Source organism: Mandrillus leucophaeus, unplaced genomic scaffold (assembly GCF_000951045.1).
Source record: "Mandrillus leucophaeus isolate KB7577 unplaced genomic scaffold, Mleu.le_1.0 Scaffold699, whole genome shotgun sequence".
Taxonomy (NCBI): Eukaryota; Metazoa; Chordata; class Mammalia; order Primates; family Cercopithecidae; genus Mandrillus; species Mandrillus leucophaeus.
In genome coordinates, this window is record NW_012107574.1 from 426,118 (window position 1) to 443,925 (window position 17,808).

The window sequence follows — 17,808 nt, forward strand, 5'->3', positions numbered from 1 at the left end:
TATACCTCGCACTGTTGCTTTTTTCTTTTTTTTTTTTTTTTTTTTTTTAGCAACATAGTCCAAATTTTTAAAACCCAGCTGGATCTTTTGAGGGTTAATTAAAAGGTGGGTTAAAAAAATCTGAAGGCTTTAAATTTAGAAGTCCTACCACAGCTATGTAGTAGGAGTATGCAGAAAGATAAGAATCGCATTGTAACTCTTTGCCGTGGTGCTAGAACATCTGTTGGGAGAGCGTATGCTGAACTCTCTTCACCTCACGAGTTGATGTCCTAAGAGGCTCATTCACAGTTCAGTAAAAGGGTGAACTGAAGCCTGAATCAGTTTCAGGGATGAAAGGGAGAGAGGAAGAACTGTTTTCAACACATTTGAGGTTGGCAGAATATGTAAAAGTCACTCTTAACTGTAATTTGCTAGTTCTTTATAGTCTTTAAATGTAATTTACAACCAAGAAAACTTTATTATGAGGACTTTTATTCACAGTCATTGCCCCTTTTTGCTGTCACCCTCAACTACCCTGAAATCTTCTACTCATATCTGCTTCCACTTTTCTAAAGCTTAGGGTGAAATACTTAGGCAACTAGTAGTATTAATCTTGCTAGATATTCACAGGTTCATAGTGAGCCACCTGTCTAGATATGGATGTCTAGTGAGCAAATAAATGGTTTACCTCCGAGTTGATTTTTGTTTTATTGATCGATTGACACAGTCTTGCTGTGTCACGCAGGCTGGAGCGCAGTGGCTCACTGCAACCTCTGCCTCCCAGGCTCAAGCAGATCCTCCTGCCTCAGCCTCCCAAGTAGCTGGGACCACAGGCACGCAACACCACACCTGGCTAATTGTTTGTATTTCTTTTGTAGAGACAGTCTCACCGTGTTGCCCAGGCTGACAAATTGAGTTTTGTATGTGACCCAGTCAAAGGGGCATTTTCCTTGGCAGTAAGAAGCCATTTGATATGAACTCTCCACAAGAGTTGATGCATAAATTTTACACCAGAATTCAAATTTGTAATCAATAATGATTATTTGTGTGTTTATAGCTTTGGCCAACATTAAACAATATAGCGATCAAAGCTCGTACACATAAGTGACATATACCATGATTTAATGATTCTGGTTATCCATCAGCTGGACAATTTGTTGTTTATCTCCCTCTCTGCACACTGCAGCTCACAAGGAGGCCTCAATGTTTTTTCTATGCCTCTCATAATGTGAGAGAACACATTCAGTAAGAGTGAAAAAAACGCTAGTGCTTTTGAGGGAGGGGCCCAGATGGAAGTCCCACTGTGACATGTGAGTTGGGAAAACTATCCTGATGATTCTAATAAGACTCCCTAGAAAAGGATTCCTTACCCAGCCTACCTGTTGAGAATACCTACTCTAGATTCTCTGATATTTTGTATATTCCCTGCATAATCAAATCATGTGGGCCAGATAACATTATTGTGATAATGGTGAGTATGTGGTTTGTATCCAAATCTTTTATACAGAAATATATCCTGTAAAAAAACCAGGACACAAAGGATTATTGTCTCTTGTCCCCAGATGATATATATATTTTTAACTTCCCACATTACACTGATGTACCTAGATGATGTTTAATGCACATTCAGTATATTGTTTTATTTGCCTCTTTAATAATGAAAGGTGGTATTATTCATGTATCATGCCATACTGTAATATAGTTGGTATTATTGTCCAAGTATTTATATGTAACCAGAAAGCTGATTCCAAGTGAAGGTTTGGATGAAGGCACTAGTGACAGAGGAGGCTTTGCAACCCTCCTTTTTGCAGCTGGGTTGCTGCAAGACATTTCACCAAAACCACAGATAATTGGGTGATTCAGGGCAGCCTGATATACTAAAATATATTGACTATAAAAAGGGTGCCCAGATACATCCACTTCTACTTCAGATATCCTGAAACAGGCAGTCTGATTCATATCAAGAATTTGTTCCCTATGAGACCCCTCTCCCATTACACCTCCCTGTTTCCTGCATTAAAATATAAATATCTTAAAGTCACTGACCATGTTTTATTCAATGTTATGTTTTCTCATCTGGCACACAGTGGATGTTCATCCATATTGGTTGAATAAGTGAATGAATGAGTGAGTGAGCAATGTTCCCGTAACCGAAAGTAAAGGCCAGAAGCTCCTGGGTCACCTGAAACTTTGTTCCTACCTAGCAGGGAAAAGAAAACATGTCTCAGCATTGTCAGACTAGCCCTGAAATTCACTCCAGCTGAAATGGCTGAGGTTCTATGCCCATTCTTGATCAGTCACTGGGGCCAAGGCAGTGAATCAACTTCTTCAGAACCATATGGGTCCCCTGCAAGGAAACCCAGGGCTGTTGGAGAGGGGAAAGAAAAATATGGATGCAGGGAGGCACCAACATATGTCCGATATCATCGTACTTGAATTTGTAGTTTGATTATTTAAATTGCCATGGGTATAAGGTGCCTCAAAAATAAATTTTTGTTGAGTTAGATCACATACAGCATTTATTTTAAAAGAGGTGTTAAATATTAAACTATCTTTAAAGATTACACTTACAAAGCTGATCTAAAGCACCAGTAAGTTATCTGCCGATATACAACTTAAGGAAAAAATTAATTGCATATTAAAATTAAAAATGCAAGTTTTTGTAAGGTCTACAAAAATACCCTGACAGATTTGAAATAGAAATTCTTGGTGGTGTCACTGTGACAAGTATTTCTACTGGTAACCTGGGAATCCGTGCCCAGCACTGTGGTATATGGCATAGTTTCTGGAAGACTAGCCTTGGATTGAATTCACAGTCTCCCTGGAGTTGTGGTTGCATTTGTCAGAAAGATTCTTAGGGATTTAGACTGACCGGGCTGTCATGTTCTCACACTCGTACATTTGAAATTTTTGGAAAAACCATAAAACCCACCAGTCTTTGGAGACTGTCCAGAAAGAAACATGATTCTAACGTGTTTTGGTTTGGAAAATCCTCAGGCTACTTGTGTTAAAAATTAAAAGAACTAGCCGGGCATGGCGGTGTGTGCCTGTGGTTCCAGCTATTCAGGAGGCTGCAGCAGGAGGATCACCTGAACCCAGGAGTTCGAGGCTGCAGTGTTCTATGATTGCACCTGTGGAGTACCACCGCACTTCAGTCTGGACAACATAATGAAACCTCATCTCTTAGAAATGAACTGGCTGATGTTAGGTACTTGCCAGGGTAGACAACCTTAACTAAGCCCCTGGGGTTCTGTGGGACCTCTGCAAATAGATCTTCTGCTCAACTGTTCAAAAAGGCAAGGGCTGTCCCACCCTCAAAAAACAACACTGACTTCTAGAGACCCATAGAGAGATGGAAGTTCCCGAAGACTGGCTTGCTAGGTAGGAAAATAACCAGTGCTCCATCAGTGTTCTCTGGATTGGAATTTGCTGATTCATGTTTCTTAAAATACATGATCACATCAAATTTGCTGAGCTGTTGATTATCAACCAAGCCTAAACCCACTGGCTCTTACCCTTCAGCTTTCATAAAAGAGAAGCCTGATTTTGTTCAGGTATCTAGCCTTCTCCCAAGCACCCTGTGTGACTTGAAGGATACCTTTGGTGGAGCCATAGATAGGACAAATCTTGATCAGTAAAACAATTAGGAAATCCTATACTTTTGCAATTGGTTTGGAATGATTTGTACATGACAAAGGACATGCCAGGCAATTTGGAAGGGCTCTCGTTGGCCACATCTGGCAAAATTTGAGTATCAAATAGGTAAGATGGTACCATTGAATAGAAAGAGAATCGAACTCCATAAGGATTAGCAAAGAAAAAGAGGTTGAGGAGGGTGCAGAGAAGAACAAAACAAAACAAAAAATCTTTATAGAAGAATGCCAGCTAAAAAAAATGCAGAAAGAGAGAATGAGGAAAGTATCATTTTGCAACCACTAAATGCAATTATTGATTAAGGCATTTTCACCATTGAGTGGGAAGTTAAGAAATGAAACACGTATTCTCAAAGTAGCACCTCATTTAAAAAGGAGAAGAGGTACTTTTACGTGGATAAATCTGATGAATACGACCCCAACCATGTGGTCGTAATTAGTGTCAGCAATAATGGGAAAATCGAATATATTCTTCCTCATGTCCTGGATGCCACTGGAAGTGCACACTGCTTGTAATAGTCTTGCCAAAATGTTTATGCTGAATCTAATCATGGGGAAGTAAGACAAATCGGACTGTGGAACATTTTTTTAGACAACTGGTCTGAATCTTCAAAAATACTAATGTCAGCCAGGCATGGTGGCTCACACCTGTAATCCCAGCACTTTGGGAGGCTGAGGTGGGTGGATCACCTGAGGTCAGGAGTTCGAGACTAGCCTGGCCAACATGGTGAAAGCCCATCTCCACTAAAAATACATAAAATTAGCCAGGCATGGTGGCGGGCGCCTGTAATCCCAGCTACTCAGGAGGCTGAAGCAGGAGAATTATTTGAACGCAGGAGTGATTCTCCTGCGTTGTAGTGAGCCAAGATCGCACCATTGCACTCCAGCCTGGGCAACAAGAGTGAAACTGTCTCAAAAAAAAGGCATGGCCAGGTGTAATGATTCACACCTGTAATCCCAGCACCTTGGGAGGCCAAGGCTTGAGGATGGCTTGAGCCCAGGAATTTGAGACCAGCCTGAGCAGCAAGGCCCTATCTCTACAAAAAATAAAATAATTAGCTGGATGGGGTGGCACCTGCATGTGGTCCCAGCTACTCAGGAGGCTGAGCTGGGACGATTGATTAAGCCTGGGGTTGTACCACTTGCACTTTAGTGTAGGCAACTGAGCGAGACCCTGTCTCATTTGGGGGAAAAAAAAAAGTCATGAAAGCAAGCACAAACAGAAGACTGATTGTTCAGACAGGACTACCAAATGCAATTCATAATCTGTGATTAGATACCAGATTAAAAACAAAATCCAGAACTAGAAGTACCATATGACCCAGCCATCCCATTACTGGGTATATACCCAAAGGATTATAAATCATGCTGCTATAAAAACACATGCACACATATGTTTATTGCGGCACTATTCACAATAGCAAAGACTTGGAATCAACCCAAATGTCCATCAGTGATAGACTGGATTAAGAAAATGTGGCACATATACACCATGGAATACTATGCAGCCATAAAAAAGGATGAGTTTGTGTCCTTTGTAGGGACATGGATGCAGCTGGAAACCATCATTCTCAGCAAACTATCGCAAGAACAGAAAACCAAACACCGCATGTTCTCACTCATAGGTGGGAACTGAACAATGAGATCACTTGGACTCGGGAAGGGGAACATCACACACCGGGGCCTATCACGGGGAGGGGGGAGGGGGGAGGGATTGCACTGGGAGTTATACTTGATATAAAAGACGAGTTGATGGGTGCTGACGAGTTGATGGGTGCAGCACACCAACATGGCACAAGTATACATATGTAACAAACCTGCACGTTATGCACGCGTACCCTAGAACTTAAAGTATTAAAAAAAAAAAAAAAAACTCTAAAAGACATTTCAGGAATAATTAGGTAAATTAAGTAAAGTTTAATATGGATTTCTTATTACACACTGTTATTGTATCAATGTTAACTTTCTTAGATGAGATAATAACTTGGTGGTTATCTTGGTGGAAAATGTCTTTGTTTCCCATAAATGCATGCTGAAACACTGAAGGATGAAATGTCATGGTATCTACATCTTATTTTCAAATGGCTCAGAAAAAAAAATTTATAGAGAAATAAAGCAAATGTGGCAAAATGTTGATAATGGACAAATCTAGGTGAAGGGTGTATGTGTGAACATTCTACTATTTTACGTTTCTGTAGGTGTGATTTTTATAAAAGTAGAAAAAGTAAAAAAGAAATGATAAAACAGCATGAATAAAAAATAAAACTATATTAATTATATGAACGCTATTTAACATTTAAAGTTGTTTAACTGGTTTTGTAAATGGGATAAAATATTAATCAAAGTCCCTTGAGAACTATTCCTAAAATAGAATAAGATTTATGAAGAGAACTTAAAAGCTTAATGGAGAACTGGTTTTCTGAATGTGTTACCTCCATATATTGATATTTCAAAAAATTAGAGAGTGAAACTGGTTACAATCAACTCGTAATGGCTTGGAGAGTCAGTGTTCCAAGAGTTAGTGCAACAGTGTGTTCTGAAGGAAACCTGAGACAGTCAAGTCCAAGCAAGGTCATCCTCAGAGAGGAATGCTCCTAAAAAGGCTGCAAAGCAGTCACAAAACTGAATGATGTGAAATCACAGTGGAGTTCCTTCTAAGTGAATTCTCTTATTTAAATGAATGCTTGGAATCTTAAGTAGGGACAGTTGACAGTATACACATTTGTTAAGGTTGATGCAGCACTTTTCAATGTTAACAGCTACTGTATCTGGTGATCGTGGCCTTTCATCACCAGAAAGACCTACTCTGTCCTGGAGAAGAGTTAGTTCTTTGGGCTTTTCCCTTACGCTCGGGAAAAATCTCTAAGATCATCAAACTTTCTCTCTGTGATTCTGATTCAGAGCCAAATAACCTTTTGATTAGCAACTCACTTTCCCAGTGTCTTAATGCTGGGAAACAGAATACTCTAGGGGAATAGAGATATGTAACCCACTTGCAGGAAGATGTTCCACTTGGTAAATAAAACCATTGACATTCTGTCGTATCAGTCCCTTGCAAATTTAGTCAGAGGGATCACCCCCCCAACACCTGAATTTTATCAATTTGGAATAAACAAGATTGCCTATGTATGATGACTTAAACAGCCTGTTGTTCTTATATTTTGACATCATTTTAATTTGTGCATTGTTTAAACTTAAATAACTACTTAGATCCCAAACTACCATTTCAAGGATACTCTTCTTCCTTACTTAAAAAAAAAAAAAAGCTTGGAGGAATTATAGGAAAAAATTCTAGGCCGGGTGCGATGACTCACACCTATAATCCCAGTAGTTTGGGAGGCCAAGGCAGGTGGATCACTTGAGGCCATAAGTCCGAGACCAGCCTGGCCAACATAGTGAAACCCCGTCTCTACTAAAAATACAAAAATTAGCTGGGCATGGTGGCACATGCCTGTAGTCCCAGCCACTTGGGAGGCTAAGGCATGAGAATCGCTTTAACCCAGGGAGGCAGAGGTTGCAGTGAGCTGAGATCACGCCACTGCACTCCAGCGTGGGTGACAAAGCAAGACTTTAGAATTTTAAATATTACTTAGGAACCTTAGAGGGCTGGCTACAAACCTTATGTAAAAAAGTAAATACATATTAGAGACTCTTACTTAAATCCTATGAACAGCTGATTGCTTTTTAAAAAATGTACTTTTAATACAAAAATTATGTTTAAATTATGATCAAATAAATGGTGAATTTCTTTAGTTCATTTAAAACTATTCAACTAGAAACCAATTTGTTTATAATGTAGAAATATATTTATATTCTTTTTCATTTTTTTAAACTAGTTATAATGGAGTTATGTGGATCCATTCTAAGCAAATTAAACCACACTCTCACCACATTAACCTCAGAGCTTATCCACATATCAGAACACTAGTTTTATAGTCTGACTGTACTTGAAATATTCACAAACATTTATTTTGCTATTAATTCTCAGGTCAAAGTTTATTTTTCTTGAATGCAGTATTTGTATTTCAAATGTGCCATCAACATTTACAACTTTTAAAGTTTTCATCATAAGTCTCAAACATCTTGCTGTTTTAAAACAGCGAAGTATTCCTAGTTTGCTGAGAATTTGTTTTTTTAAAATCATGAATGAGTATTGAATTTTGTGCAGTGCTTTTTCTGGGTCTGTTGAGATGTTGAGATGATGCTTTTTCTGGCTCTGAGCTTTAATATATGGCGTATTATGTTAACTGATAATTCAGATGTTAAACGAACCTTGCATTCCTGGGGTAAGTTCCACATGGTAATAATATAGCATTTTTTTTTTTTGTATATTTGCTAGATTCAGTTTGCTAATATTTTACTGAGAATTTTTGCATCTAACCTCATGAGGAACATTGGTCTGCAATTTTCTTTTGATGTCTTTGATTTTGGTATCAGGTTATTACTGGTCTCATAGTATGAGTTGGGAAATATTCCTTCCATCCCTGTTTTATGAGTTTATGAAGGATAGTATTAAGTATTATTTTAATGATTTATAGGATCCTCCAGTGAAAACAACTGGACCTGGGATTCTTTTCATGTGGGAAGACTTAAAATTACAAATTCAATTTCTTTACTTGGTATAGGTCTATTCAGAATTTATATATCTTGTTGAATCAGTATTGGCAACTCTTACATTTCTAGGAATTTGTCCATTTCATCTAAGTTGTCTAATTGGTTAGCATAAAGTTCTTCATAGCATTCTCTTACAACTCTTTTTGTTTCTGTAAAGTCAATAGTGATGTCTCCTCTTTCATCATTTTTGGTAATTTGTGTCTTCTTAGTTTTTTCTTCATCAGCCTAAAGTTTTGCCAATATTTTGATCATTTCAAAGAATCAACTTTTAATTAAATTGATTTTTCTTATTGCTTTTCTGTTTCCTATTTCATTGATTTCCTCTCTGATCTTTATGATTTTCTTCTTTCTGATTGCTTTGAGTTTGTTTACTTTTTTCTAGTTTATTAAGGTGGAAGTTTAGGTTATTGATTTGAGATTATTCTTTTCTATTGAAGGTGTGATTAGAGGTATACATTTTTCCTATATATCCTGCTTTAGCTGCATCCCATATATTTTGATAGTTTTTTTCTCTATTCCATTAAAAATATTTTCCAATATTCCTTGTGCTTTTTTCCTTGGCTTATTTAGAACTGTGCTGTTTAATTTTAAAATATTTGTAAATTCCCTAAATTTTCTTATGTTGTTGATTTCTCATTTAATTCCACTGTGGTCAGAAAATAAACTTTGTAATATTTCAGTCATCTGTTTTTAAAGATGCATTTGGACTTGCTTTATGGCCTAGCTTATGGTGTGTCCTGTAGAATGTTCCATATGTGCTTAAAAAGAATTCTGCTGTTGTTGAGTGGAGTGTTCTATAGGTATCAGTTAGATCAAGTTGGTTGCTAGTGTTGCTCTAGTCTTCTATATCCCTGCTGTTTTTCTGTCTAGTTGTTTTTATCAACTATTGAGACTGAAATATTGAAATCTGTAACTATTTACCATTTTTGTTGCTCTTCATTTCTTCTTGTAGATTAGAGTTACTCTTTGGAACATTTCCCTGTTCTATAGCTTAATTCTCTCCTTCCTTTTTTGTGTTATTATAGTTATCCGTATCACATCTTTATATTTTATAAGCTCAATAATACAGCTTTATAATTACTTCATATGGTTGCATTTTCAATTAAGAAAAAAACCACTCTGGGCCCAAGGACTCACATGCTTAATCTTACCACTTTGGGAAGCCAGAGGAGGAGGATCACTTGAGGCCAGGAATTTGAGACCATCCTGGGCAACATGATGAGACATTGTCTCTACAGAAATTTTTTAAAAAGTTAGCTAGGTGGGGTGGTGCATGCCTACCTACTCGGGAGATTGAAGTGGGAGGATGGTTTGAGGCCAGGAGTTTGAGGTTGCAAGTGAGCTATGATCACACCACTGCACTACAGCCTGGGTGACAGAATGAGATCTATATCTAAAAGAAAAAGAAAAAAGAAAGAGAGATATTTATACTGTCTTTTATTGTTACATATATTTAATACTTACATAAACTAACTTTGAGACTGCCCTGTTTCTTTATGTGAACTTGAGTTATCATCTGCTGTCATTTTCCTTCATCCTCAAGGACTCCTTTAGTATTTCTCATAAGGCAAGTCAGCTAGGAACACATTATCTCAGTCTTTTTGTTTGTTTGTTTGTTTGTTTAGTTTTTTGGAATATCTTTATTTGGCCTTTATTGCCAAAGAAGAGTTTTGCTCAATATAGAATTCTAGGTTGACAGGTTTTTTCTTTTTTCCTTTAGTTCTTACAATATGTCATCCCACTGTCTTCTGGCCTTTACTCTGATGAAAATTCAGTTGTTAACATAATTGTGGGTTCCCTTGTATATAATGAGTTATTTTTGTCTTGATGCTTTCATGATGTTCTCTTTGTCTTTGGCAGAACCCAGTGAAGATGAAAATGTGAGGTCCGTTGTTCAGAAATTTAGAGTTTCAAAGTAGTGATGGCAAAGGCAGTCCTGATCTTTGGCTTTCAACAATTTCACTGTGACTTATCCATGATATGTCAGTGGTTATTCTGTTTGGAATTAGTTAAACTGCTTGAATATGTAGATTAGGGTCTTCACAAATTGATAAGTTTGGGGCATTATTTCTTCAAATATTTTCTCTGCACCTTTCTTCTCATCCTGGTACTCTCATTATATACATGGTGTCCTTCAGGTCTGTGAAGCTCTGTTGATTTTGTTGTTCTTTTTCTTCTTTTCTTTATTTAGATTGAATCTACTTCCAAGTTCATAGATTCTTCTTCTGCTATCTCAAACATATTGAACCCTTCTAATAAATTTTTCATTCCAATTATATTGTACTTTTCACTTCAGAATTTCAATTTGGTTCTTTTTAATAATTTCTCTCTTTTCGTCAGTATTCTCTATTTGATGAAATATTGCTGTCATCCTTTCATTTAATTATTTCAACGTGATTTTCTTTAGTTCTTTGAAAGTATTTAGTCTTTGTCTACTAAATCTAACATCTGGCCCCACTCAGAGATGGTCTCTATTGACTGCTTCCATCCCCTTCCACTGCGTATGAGTTATACTTACTGTTTCGTTGCATATGTCATAATTGTTGTTGAAAACTGAACATTCTAGATAATGTACTATACCAAGTTTGAATTCTGGTCCCCCTCAACTGCAGGTTGTTCTGGTTTCTGTTTTGCTTGTTTGTTTAGCGATTTGCATGAACTAATTCTGTGGAATCTGGCTCCCTCACAACATGCAGCAGCTTATGTTTCTGCTCGGTTATTATTATTATTATTGTTGTTACCGTTGTTGTCACTTTATGCCTAATTTCCTAGGGGTTACCCTGGGCCATCATAGCTTACTGGTCACCCAGTGAGTGGTCAGAAGTTGGGCTTAAACACCTTGATGTAATAAAGCTTCTACTTTTTAACTGACATATTTTGTGTTTAGGTGAAGATCACATGCCGTGTACAGGCAGTTTACAAGTCTACCCTGCTTTTATTTATTTTTTTATTTTGTTATTTTTTTGAGACAGTGTCTCACTCTGTCACCCAGGCTGAAGTGCAGTGGCATGGTCTTGGCTCACTGCAACCTTCACCTCCTGGATTCAAGTGATCCTCCTGCCTAAGTCTCCTGAGTAGCTGGGATTACAGGTGCATGCCACCACGCCTGAGCTATTATTATTATTATTATTATTATTATTATTTTGTATTTTCAGTAGAAACGGGGTGTCACCGTGTTGGCCAGGCTGGTCTCAAACTCCTGACTTCAAATGATCCTCCTGCCTTGGCCTCCCTAAATGCTGGAATTACAGGCATGAGCCACCATGCCGGGCCAAGTCTGCGCTGATTTTAGTATCTGTGTCATAAAGCCTCATATTCAGTCAGCTACATAGCTAGCTAAAGCCATCTCTGGCCTCTCTTGAGCATATGCACAATTATGCATACGCAGGCAGTCTTCCAGACCCCCAGGGATATGTGAGAGCTTTTCAGTGCCTACTGTGGCTGTCTCAGTCTCCAGATCACACTGTTAAAGTTCTGGTTGGTCTGCTGGTATGTTGTTTACCCCCAACAGTGTTGCAACCTCAGGCTAGCTGCAATACTGGACTTCCCTGATTGTTTACCACTGAGATCCCTATTGTTTTTGACAATGCTCCTGGGCATAGGTTTATTTCAAGCTCTGGTCCAAAGGAACTCAGCCCCTTCTGTCAGCTACCTCTCAGGGTCTGCTCTGCCCTGGTAGAACTACCACCCTATGGAGCTATGGGAAAAGGGTGGATAGGAACAGCCCCAGGGTAAAACACCACAGACCTCCACTGAGCTCACTAAAGTTTAGTAATTTTTAAAAAAATAATTTCCTTTCAAGTTGTTGTATGACTTTGGTCAATTTACAGTGTACTGAAATGGTTGTTTTTGATAATTTTGTCGAATTTTATCATTGCTTTTTGGGGAAAGGATTTGCCATGCTTCTTCCTCAGTCATTCTGGCAATCTTTCCCCTGTATTTTTTTTTTTTTTAATAAGTGGTTTCTACAGGGATGCAATAGACATTCTTAACTTTTCACAATAACTTTAGTTAATGTTGTTTCCACTTTATGCAAAATGTAGAAACCTTGTAATATAATATATAGATTCATTTACCACAACTCATGGTAAACACTTTCCCTGTCTCCTGTTCTTTTCTTTTTCTGTTTTCAACTCCCAATCAATGAATAGATCTGCTATTCTTTATGCCTTATTGTATATCTACCTACAGGTTTCAGGATTTGGATTAAGTAATGATTGGGCCCTCTTTCATTCGAAAAATACAAATGCTTTGAAGAGAGAAAAAATTATAACAAAACTCTACATGTGTTCTGCATCTTCACATGTGTTCTCATCTCTTTATATGTGTTCAACATGTATAGTACATATCTCATGGTTTAGAATTCTTGAAAGAGGAAAGAAAGCCTTTATGTTTTAGGGACTAGTTACTAAAATAATGGCTGTAATTCTTTTACTGTATAAATGGTGCAGAGGTTCTCTTCCTGTACTCCATCATGGCACAGGATCAAGGTGAAAAGGAGAACCCCATGCGGGAACTTCGCATCCTTGCAAGCTCTGTCTCAACATCTGTGTTAGGGAGAGTGGAGACAGATTGACCCGAGCAGCCAAGGTTTTGGAGTAGCTCACAGGGCAGACCCCTGTGTTTTCCAAAGCTAAATACACTGTCAGATCCTTTGGCATCCGGAGAAATGAAAAGATTGCTGTCCACTGCACAGTTCGAGGGGCCAAGGCAGAAGAAATCTTGGAGAAGGGTCTAAAGGTGCGGGAGTATGAGTTAAGAAAAAACAACTTCTCAGATACTGGAAACTTTGGTTTTGGGATCCAGGAACACATCAATCTGGGCATCAAGTATGACCCAAGCATTGGTATCTACGGCCTGGACTTCTATGTGGTGCTGGGTAGGCCAGGTTTCAGCATCGCAGACAAGAAGCGCAGGACAGGCTGCGTTGACGCCAAACACAGAATCAGCAAAGAGGAGGCCATGCGCTGGCCATGCGCTGGTTCCAGCAGAAGTATGATGGGATCATCCTTCCTGGCAAATAAATTCCCGTTTCTATCCAAAAGACCAATAAAAAGTTTTCAGTGAAAAAAAAAAAAAAATGGTGCAGAGGGTTATTTGGGGCAAAGGTATTATGTGCAGAGTGAGTGATCTGTGAACGCTTGCAATACCTTTACCGTTGTGCAATCACACAGAACTGAACTCACATACCTTTTACACAGGAGAGAATTGGCATCCACCAATGTTTTGCTACTATTTATCCCAATCACTAAAATCTCTTAGAAATTTCAGGAAATGGTATATTCTCCATCCCTTACTATTCTAGTTTAAAGCATTAAGATTGGGGAAAATCTTTTATATCTTTCTTTGTTTTTTTTTTTCCTTTGGAATATAATTTATTTACTTTTCAATGCTATCTTTTAGAATATATTTTTTGTCTTGTGCTAAAATTATCTCTTGGTGGAGGGCACTGTTAACTTTTTGCTATGTGTGTGTGTAGGCTCATGTTATGCTATGTGTATGCTATTTTATGCTATGTGCCTGGTTATAACACATTTATCTATTTTGGAAAGTTAATTTTTAGCAGTCAGAGAACATGTTTATCTCACTTGCCAAGAATAGATACTTTACGTTTCTGTTGCATTTCTTGTCTGCACTGTTTCTCATCTCTTCCCAATTCTTCTAAATCTTAACCACGCTTGAGAACCCAGCTTGAATCACCACTGGTTCTGGGACTCTCCCCTGGCTCTTCCACCTGGAAATGGTCTTTTCCTCCTTCCTTCATTCATTTCCCAAATAAATATTGAGCGCCCACTCTGTGTAAGACACTGATTAGATAATAGAAGCTATGTAAAAGTTGTGCCAAATAATTTTGCACTGGTAGATGCGTGTTTCTATGCAGTCATTCACTGTATAACAATGTTTCGGTTAATGACCACTGCTTATATGATGGTGGTCCCATAAGATTATATTACTTTGTCTCTGTTTAGATATATTTATATAGACACATACTTACCATTGTGTTACAGTAGCCTACAGTATTCAGTACAGTAACATGTACTGTTATGTGTACAGGCTATATTACCTAGGTTTGTATAAGTATACTCTATGATGTTTGCACAACAGTGAAGTCACGTAATGATGTATTTCTCAGAACATATTCCCGTTGTGCAGAGATGCACAAATATATCATATTTTCTCAGTTAAATTGTGATTTACTTGGGGGTACATCCTTCTCCTTATTGTTTCTTGTATTCCTTATAAAATTTAGCAGGGTGACTTCTACATAGTAAGGGTTCAAGAAAAGAATTTATATGATTATTATATTTGTAAATTTTCTTTAAATATACTTAGATATGCAAGACACAAACAATTCTTTTTTTTTTTCTTTTGAGACAGGGTCTTGCTCTGTTGCCCAGGCTGGAGTACAGTGGCACACTCTTGGCTCACTGGTTCAAGCAATTCTCCTGCCCCAGCCTCCCAAGTAGTTGGGATTACAGGCATGCACCACCATTCCCAACTAACTTTTGTATTTTTAGTAGATACGGGGTTTCACCATGTTGGCCAGGCTGGTCTCAAACTCCTAGCCACCTTGGCCTCCCAAAGTGCTGGGATTGCAGGCGTAAGCCATCACTCCCTGCCTAGGACTGACTTATTTGAATGCAAATCAGGAAATGGCACATCGGAATTTATTATTTATTTTATTTTATTTTATGATTTTCAAGAGATGGGGGTCTCTCTATGTTGCCCAGGCTGGCCTCAACTCCTGCCTTCAAGTGATGCTCATCACATCAGAATTTAGCTTACAAATACAGTCTATAATACTTGGAAATTTTGGCCCAGTCTCATCGTTTTCCAGTGCTATGATAAACATCCTTATGAATGCTGTTCTCCAGGTCTAGAAGGCTCTTCTCAGTTATTCTGTGTATCTAAGTCCCACCATTCTTCATTGTCAGGTTCCACCACTTCCAGAAGACAATAACCTGTCTTCCCCAACCATTTCAGTCCACACAGGTGCCATCTCCCTCTGAGCTATTGTAGCACTTACCGCCTAGTTCAGCAACCAGATTTCCCCAACAACTATTTCTATGTGGAATTCTCGTCTATTCTACGGGATATGGACCACATTATATATATACTTCTCTTTATGCCTTTGTGTCTAATAAATTACTGATTAAAGCTTGGTTTTAAAGTCCAAATGTGGTCATATTAGTGAACTGCTATAAACCTTGCAGAGGCATTGGTAAAATAAAGGACTTTTTTGGTACAAATTATATGTGTGACAGGCTGCTTTTAACAGCTTATTGGCTTCACACAACTTTAAGTAGTGGTTTTACCAGAAATGTTTACATTAAACAGGCTTCTTTAGAAAGTAAACTGTTGTAACTATTTTGTAAACTAAGCTGACAATATGCATCAAGAATCTTAAAACTTTTCGTACCTTTTAGTGCACCTATTTTGGGGAGTTTAACTTAAGGAAACAATCCTAAAGCAGAAAAAAAAATGTAAAAAGCTTTGTATGCCAACATGTTAATAATAGGATATCAGTAATTTTGTTGTTCCCCAAAAATAGAATAAGCAAATACATTATGTATATATACACACATACAATATTTTACATGCTGATTGTTTTCACTTATCGTTCCCTGTGTTGATACAAGTTTTACCAACTACATTTTCACTAGATATATAATATTCTCATACATATATAAAATTACATATATTTTATATATAACAGAATTTAAATTTAAATATATATAAATTTATAATTTATTATATATAATTATATAATATATATTTTTATATATGTATGAGAGAATATTATGTATCTAGTAAAAATGTAGTTGGTAAAATTTGTATCAACACAGGGAAATACGGTAAGTGGAAACAATCAGCATATAAAATTGTATAAAGGACATGGTCAAAATGATACACAAAAATATGAGTAGAAAGAAGAAATGAGAGGGAATATATCAAAATGCTAAGATGAGTTTTAGTGACTGGATTGCCATTTATATTTTTTTCTTTCTACCTTTTTTCTGTTTTCTAAATCATCAAAATTGGGCATAATTTCTGAAGAAAAAAGAATATAATTTCAAATATGGAGGAGGCATCAAGGATTTAAGTTTCAAGTAGACATTTTTTAGAATTTAAACATTTTAGTGATTTCGTGTCTGAAGTATGTGATTGTCCAAATTGTTGGATCTTCCCCACCCCCGCCCCTGCCCCCCACCCACCAAGTGCTGTGAGGTCTGGTAAGTGTCTAACCACTTGGTGGCTAGTTTAAATCTTTCCCACAAATTTTCTAGTATATGTTGTCCCATGAGCCCTGGGGCAGTTTGGATTTTTGCAGAACTGAGAATAAGCTATGAATGAAAAAGAAGAAAATGGGATTATAGATTCCTTTCCTCCACTTTATGGCCAGAATACTAGTTAGCTGAGGAAGTTCTGAATCAGTCCTTTTTCCAGGCAAAGGCAGAAATACTGGGCTTGGGTCCTTCAAGGTAGGCTAATCAGTGTGTCAGAGATTCTTGGTGTCCCTTTAACATCCAGGAATTACAGAGAAGGTAAATCAAGCCACGAACACCTAGGTACTCAGGCAGCTATTGGACAAATTTATGCTCTACTGAAGCAGATACATTTTGCCAATGCTGGAATAAATTGGCAAGGTACTAAGCTTACCTCTTTAAAATTCCTGCTTGGGAATACCTGCCTTAGAATCACTGTTCATTTTAATCAAGTTAAAGGGCACCAAGGAACAATTCTAACAAACAGAATCAGATAATACTAGTAAAAAGGGAAAGACAATATCCTGAGAAACAGAACTGAAACTTAGGAGGAAAATGAAACGAAACTGAAACTTAGCCAGCAAAGCTATTAAAAAAAAAAAGTCCTGATCTTAACGGAGCCCTAGCAGGTAACTGTATATGAGCCAGTATTATCAAAAGTAAAACCAATAAATGTCGTACATTTTCCTACGTTGCACTTGAAAGAAACTCTTAACCAGCAGTGTGAGCTGCATGAGCTTGCTGCAGCCACTGACATTCTCTGAGTCTCAGTTTACTCATCTGTGAAAATAGGTGTAACAGTACATGCCAGCCTCAATTAAATATAGAACTTCAGGGCTTGAGGGGTCTTGGAGGCCATCAGATCTTGGCTCCTCCACTGGACCAGGGCCTTGGGGCTACCATGCTCACCTTGTTGGTGTAAGTAAGCTCTTGCAGCAGCCAGACGTACTGCAGAGCCCACCGTGGGTGCAGGCAAACTGACTCCCAGGTCATGTGCAAGAGGCCGTGAGAGAAGACAGGAGGATACTCAACCGTTCTGGCTTCAGAAGGAGGCTCCTTGAGGACAGCTGAGTGGCCCAAGGTGGCTCAGACAGAGTACAAGCAATCGTCATCCTCAGAATGGGACTCCATAGCGTGATAAGGCAGCCATAGAGCAGGGACAGGAGACAGGGACAGGGTACCATCAGGGCAGGGGACTCATGCAGACAGGTTCAGAAGGGCCCTAAATGTTCTGCCAACACCTTGATTTTTTTTTTTTTTTTTTTTTTTTTTCCTTTGGAATATAATTTATTTAC

At 38.0% G+C, this 17,808-nt stretch overlaps 1 pseudogene across 1 annotated transcript; it reads left to right on the plus strand.

The window, feature by feature from the left end:
* Positions 1 to 12,708: 12,708 nt before the first annotated feature.
* On the plus strand, positions 12,709 to 13,327 carry LOC105527889 (annotated as a pseudogene). The gene has a single exon (XR_001004280.1). The product of XR_001004280.1 is annotated as a 60S ribosomal protein L11-like (transcript).
* Positions 13,328 to 17,808: the final 4,481 nt, after the last annotated feature.